The sequence below is a fragment of the Patagioenas fasciata genome, chromosome 16 (genome assembly GCF_037038585.1).
Source record: "Patagioenas fasciata isolate bPatFas1 chromosome 16, bPatFas1.hap1, whole genome shotgun sequence".
Classification (NCBI taxonomy): Eukaryota; Metazoa; Chordata; class Aves; order Columbiformes; family Columbidae; genus Patagioenas; species Patagioenas fasciata.
Window position 1 is genome coordinate 6,872,035 of NC_092535.1, and position 6,300 is coordinate 6,878,334.

Here is a 6,300-nt window from a genome sequence, read left to right on the forward strand (position 1 = left end):
AGCTGTGGAGGGACCGGGATTCTGGCTGTGAACCCTGCAGTTACCCTGCACTGGGGTGGGAGAGGGATGGGGACACTACTGGGTGCCCAGGATGAGGACAAGCAGATGTCTGTGCTGAGATTCTTCACCTTTGCATGGCATTTCTGCACTGTGAGCCAGCCAGGGTTGAGCGCTCGGTGAGCCAGTCATGCTGCCTTGCAGGGAGCGGGGACATCAGGTCACAAATCGTGCATGTAGCCTGCAAACAGTCTACTACTGAAATATTACTCCTCAGCCCTGGTACCAGCTTCCACCACTGCAAGAGAGCGGTCTGGGCAATATTGCTCATTGCAGGCATCTGACTCCATCAAATACAGAAAGAACCTATTTCCCATCACTCTGAAATTCCCGGTTCTCCCTCAGTCTCTGTCTATACACAGAGCTTCCCAGCCGTGGCAGAAATGCTCTGAGAGAAATACGGTTGAAGATGGGCCTTGGCAGGAAAAGGCTAATGTTGCTTGAAAAATATGTGCAGATTATGCCAAGCTGTTATTAAAAATAAGTGCTGCACTGTTCCCAGCCTTTGCTTTCTGCTATTTCTCTGGTAGCAATTGCACTTCACCGGGAAAGCTTTCATGTGTTCAGGAGAAGGAATTTGTTTTCTTCGCATCATCTGCAAACAGGTCCAGCACCAACCCAGCATCCAGCTGGTGCCCGGTGTTGCTGCGGTGGGGTCTGGGTGCCCAGGGAAGCCCAGGCTGCTCATCCATCTGGATTTCAAAGGATTTTCAGAAAACCCCAGAGGTGTGGGAGGAGTTGGGGAGATGGCATGGTTCCATGCACCCCACACTCCACGCTCCAGCCATCTTCACCTGCCACAGCACCCAGCATCATTCCTGGGTTATCAACTCAACTCCTCCAAGAAGGAGCATCTCTTAATCATCCCTGGTGACTCTGTCTTGGGGTTTAGTCTGTCTTTGGGTCTTTTATTGTCTGATTGAGGGTTTTCTGCAGTTAAACAGAAGTTAAATAACCCAGAATGTAGCTCAGGAAGCTCAAAGCACTGGTCAGGGGCCCTGTTCCCTCATCTGTTGGTGGGTGGAAAGGGGATGAGTTAGGGACACCGACTCCAGCCAGCTCCAGACCTACAGGTTTCTCCTACGTGTGTGTGTGGATCAGGGTGGGGACAGCACCAATGTCACTGTGGGCCCCGTCCTTCCCCCCACCAGCCTCTGGAGAGGGTACGAGGATGGGATGATTCAGCATGTTCGTTTATCTGAGAATAAAGGAAGTAATTAACCATCGGCTTTCCTGCTGCTGCAGCCCTGCCAGGATGAGAGGGAGGAGATAAAAAGCCTTGAGACGGAAGTTATTTGTTGAAGGAGAAGAGTGGCTAATTTCTGCGTTGCTTTGCTTGTCTGCTTGTTAATGAAAACAGCTCGTCAGCAGGAAAAGGGAACACCCAGTGAGGGGGGAGGGACTGCGCCAGCCACCCGTGGCTGGGCAGGTGGCCTTCGGTGGCCTCGGGATGTCCCATTGCCATTGGGATGTCACCTTCACCTTTGCAACCCCTGCAGCATCCAGACACTGAGCAGGTGTCAGGGCCCCCCCTCGCTGCAGCCCCCCGGGCTGGCGACCAGCGTTCACAAGCCAAATGCCACAGAGGGATTTTTCCAAATCACCCCCTGCATTTTTGTGCAAAGAGTTTTAAAATGCATTTAAGGTACTTGCAGGGAGACGGAATTGCAAACAGCTTCGTGCCTGAAGCCTCTGCCTGGCGCGAGGTGATGGATGGCGCTGAGCTCGGCCGGGCGTGGAAATATTTAGTGTTATGAAAAATCTCTCCCTGAAAATAATTTCTTTTCAAGCTGATAACAAAGCACCAAACCTCCTTGCTGCAGGGTGGGGGCTGCTCCAGGTGGCACTGGAGCTCTTGGTCACAAAGCCCAGGTTGTGACCACGGTGTCCCTTTGTCCCCGGCCGTGCAGGACACCTGCTCGCTGAGATCTGCACCTTCTGAGGATGACGATTTACTGGCAGAGGATGCATCAGTCCCTGTTTTCTGCTCCCTGGGACACAGCCGGGGCTTGAGACTATGGAAGCTCCTTCATTTGGAGGTTTATATGAACGTATTTCTAATTGGATTTGGGCATGGGATGATTATTTTCAAGGTAACCTGTAATTATTTGAGACTGTAGCCCAGATCACCACCTTTCTCTCAGCACAGAGAGGTGTTTTTTTTTAAGTATTGTCTTCCTAAATGAAATTGTGAATTTGCAACTTAATCCAATGAGAGGACACAGGCGATGCCATCACATCATCTGCAAGGGCACAGCAAGGCAGCCTGATTCACATTTCCCGGCTTCCTAATCAATTCTCAGCAAGAATAAAAGAAAAGTCAAAGCAATATTTTAATTCTCCCATCAAGAAAAAAACCCCACATATATATATATGTGTGTGTGTATATTTATCTATCTATCTATCTATCTATCTATCTATCTATCTATCTATCTATCTATATTCTAAGAAGATAAGAAGCAAATTTTTTTTGGTCCAAATAATTTCATCCAGCCCCATCTGCTCTCCATTAGGTAACTAAAGCCCAAGCAGGTCAGATCCTGCTGTCCTCACCACAGATCCCCCCTAGGCTGGGCATCAGCATCACCCCAACTCTGCAATTATTATTTCACTGCCTAGAACAGGCTCAAATGAAAACCATCACCCGGGAAAGGTTTTCCAGCATTTTTCCGCTAACCAGCGTGAACAAGTTAACGACCGTGCCACGGCTGTTGCATCTCAGCAGCCTGAAGTTCTTTGCTTTCTTCAAGCCCAATTTCAGGGCTCGCTAGCTGTATTCAATTGCTTACAGAATCCGATTTATTATTTACATTGCAAGGTATAGCTGGGCTTGAATTGATTTGTCGTGCTCTGATTGCCGCTGCACGCTGGTGTAGGAGTTGGAAGCTGGTTGCACGTGTAGTCAGGCTGCAAAAATCAGGGATTCAACAATTAGGGAACATCAGGCTTAAAATTGCCCTGTGCATCCCGCTGCTCCGCGTTCAACTGCATCTCTTGGGATGCAGAGAGAGCTGGTCCTGGTGGGACAGGGGGGTGGATTAGCTGGTGTTCCCCAAGGGTTGTCACTACGGTCCTGCAATGTGTCACCCCTCATTTAAGCAGCCCAGGTCTGGGGGACAGGAGGGGACAAAATGACACTGTTTTTTAGGAAGGAGCCATGGATGGGAGTGCAGAGCAAACGGGGAGAGTAGAAGTGATGGGAAATAATGGAATTGGGGAAAAACTGGAAGCACTGATGTTTTGGAGGATGTTTAGCAGGTTTTCAACTTCACATTCACTTTCACCACCACCTTCACTCTCACTCTTTGCCCTGCCCGTGGTTGGAGTTTGCAATGCCTTGAATGGGAGGAACGAGCAGAAACCCCCCAAACCCAAGACTGTTGCTCCAGGGTGATGGAGACCAGAGGCAGGAGGGGCTCGGTCAGGTTTACTGATGGCTGATCCCTTGGAGATGGACACGGGGACACTGTCCCAGGCACAGGGACCCTCTGCACCCACCTCACCCAGCTACCCACATCCCCAGGTACTTTGGGAAACATTGGTCCCTCTCCAAGAGCTCTTGACTTCCGACATCCCTGGATTAAAAGGCGATTTTAATGAACACCATTTGTGCAGCATTGTTAGTGTGCTGCTGGCATGCAGCCCGTGCCCTTGAGCTTTCTCCCATGGGGGATTATTCCCAGCAAAGCTCCGGCTGACACCAGCTCCGCTCTCTCCATCGTTGTGGATATGAGTCGCGTGTTGAAAAGCCTTCAGCAGCCTCTGCTCATTGTCTCTGAAATCCCAGGCAGGTTCGGGGGAGACATTCAAAGGCCCCTCACTCCCTCCCAGCCGCGGTGGGAGCTCCGGCAACGCTCCCTGTGTGTGTTGGTGCCGGACTTGGGGCACAGAGGGGAGCAGATGCTGCAGACGCGTCCTTGGGGCCTCTCCGCTTCATTGCTTGGGACTAATTAAAATTTCAGGAAGTATATTTACCTAATGCAGAGTTGATTTCGCTAAGTAGGACATCCTGTCTTCAGAGGATTTCATGGCACGAGGTGATAATCAAGCGAGAACAGGTTCCAAAAGTGTTAATTTAGTAGTTGAGCCAACAGGGATTAAAACCAAACCCCTGTTTCAGTCTTTTCTTACTCTTCCACATCTGAACTCCAAGTAATCATCCCATTCAGGAGCGAAAAGCAGAGGCACCTGCACCCAGCAAGCACTGCACCGGTGGCAGGTGAAAGGTGCTCGGGGCCGCAGTGGCCAAATTCCATCTCTGTTACCTCTCAGGGCTCAGCTGAGGAGCTTGTGCTGCTCTGGGTGCCCCTGGTACCCCCACGATGCCCCAGCCCTGTGCATGGCGCTGGCACTGGCACATGGGCAGGGGATGCTCGTGTGGGGCTGGGCTTCTGCTCCAGGACTGCAGGCAGGGGTTTGCAGGCAGGGGGTTTGCAGGCAAGGGTTTGCAGGCAGGGGTTTGCAGGCAGAGGTTTGCAGGCAGGGGGTTTGCAGGCAAGAGTTTGCAGGCAGGGGGTTGCAGGCAGGGGGTTTGCAGGCAAGGGTTTGCAGGCAGGGGACACAGTGCTGGGGAGTGAACCCCACCACTGATCCTGCCCTGTGCCTGTGTTGTTGCACGATGTGATATTTGAAAACATGAATTTCCAGCTTCGGGAGAGTCCTGGGGTTTGTTTTCCCGTTGTCCTGGAGAAGCCACCGCCCCCTTCCCTCTCTCTGGGGACACAGAGGTGGCTTTGTGCGAGCGAGGGAACCCAAGTGACCTCTGCAGCAGCCCCAGCCATCTTCTCCAGCTCTGGGTCGAATCCTGAACCTCCTGGCACCCAGTGGGATCCGCAGCAAACGAGCTCAGCCCCACGTGTCCATCTAAGTGATTATTTTTCACTTTCAAGCCTTTGTGAGCAATTATGTGCCGACGTGCGCAGCATCCTCTGCCCATCCTCAATTCTCATAGCGAGGCGTGCAGAACATGAACTCGAAAAGCCCTAAACCAGATGTGGGGTGACTCTGTGCACTCAGGATAGATTTTATTCCCCATATCTGGAACTTTATTTCCCATCCCTCAGCAGGTCTATGTGGGTGGTGCACCATATCTGCACGTTTAGCAGATGCTGTTACCCCTTTGCCCCTTCAGATTTTGTTGCAGCAGGGAGAAAGCATCTCCTCTGCACTTCTCGCTCCGTTTCAGGGTGTATTTGCAGGGCAGAGTGATGCTGGCAGCATCCAAAGAGCAAGATCCAGGCTGGTGAGGATGCTCAAGGGCCAGATCCTGAACCACCCATCCCTGCAGTGACCCAGCACCACGGGAGGATCAAACCAGAGCTCCCAGTGCCTCCAGTGTGCAGGGTCAGTGGGACGTGCAGCTGGTACCCGGCTGCTGGCTCTGCGCTGCGCTCGCCAGTAACAAACCCCAGCTCCATGCAGAGAGAAGATTAAAAACCATTTACGATCGATTTTACTCAACCTATAAATTATTCTGAGTTTTCTCCTTGGTTGTGTGCTGCGAACACCAGCCAGACACAGGAGAGGAGAAACCTTCCTGTGTATGGAATGGCTGGATTTGTGCCGGCATGGTGTAAAACCAGCAGATTCACAGCCCCAACAGCAGCCCTGTGCCGGGATCACCCCAAAAGTGAAATTCCCACAGCTTCTATAGCCTCAAGCAGAGACTGGGAACTTCCCTGCTCTCCCCATCCCTGCTGCAGCCTCTCTGCATCGGCCGGGAATATTTGCACCCCATCCCTTCACCCGATCCCCCGTCGGGGACGGGGATTTCTCCACCCCCAGTGCTGACCCGCTGGGTTTCACCGGGTGCTCGGTGAGACACGACATGCTGGAGCAATGGACGCAGCAGCAAATTGAGCAATATTTTTAATCAGTCCCACCAGAAAAGCCACAGAGCTGGTGGAAACTGATGGGACCTTCTCTCTGGGCCAAATCCTGCCCCTGTGGGGAATCAGCCCCCGTCTGCACTGCCGGGCTTCGCAAAGCTGGGCTTTTCTGCAATGGAAACATTTGCAGAGCAGCTGCTCGGGGCAGCCCCTGTGGGGTCGGGTGTTTGGGGGGTCCCTGGCTCTGGGGACCCTCCCATGGGCTCTGCCTTTGCGTGCTGGCCAGGAGAACTGGGACGCTGCAGCCGCCCTCCCCAATCTGCCACCCCAGCTGTTTGGCAAAAGCAATTTTATGTATTTACTTTTTTTTTTTCCTCTCCAACAGAACCCAAAAATAGATTGATGGGAAGTGGCT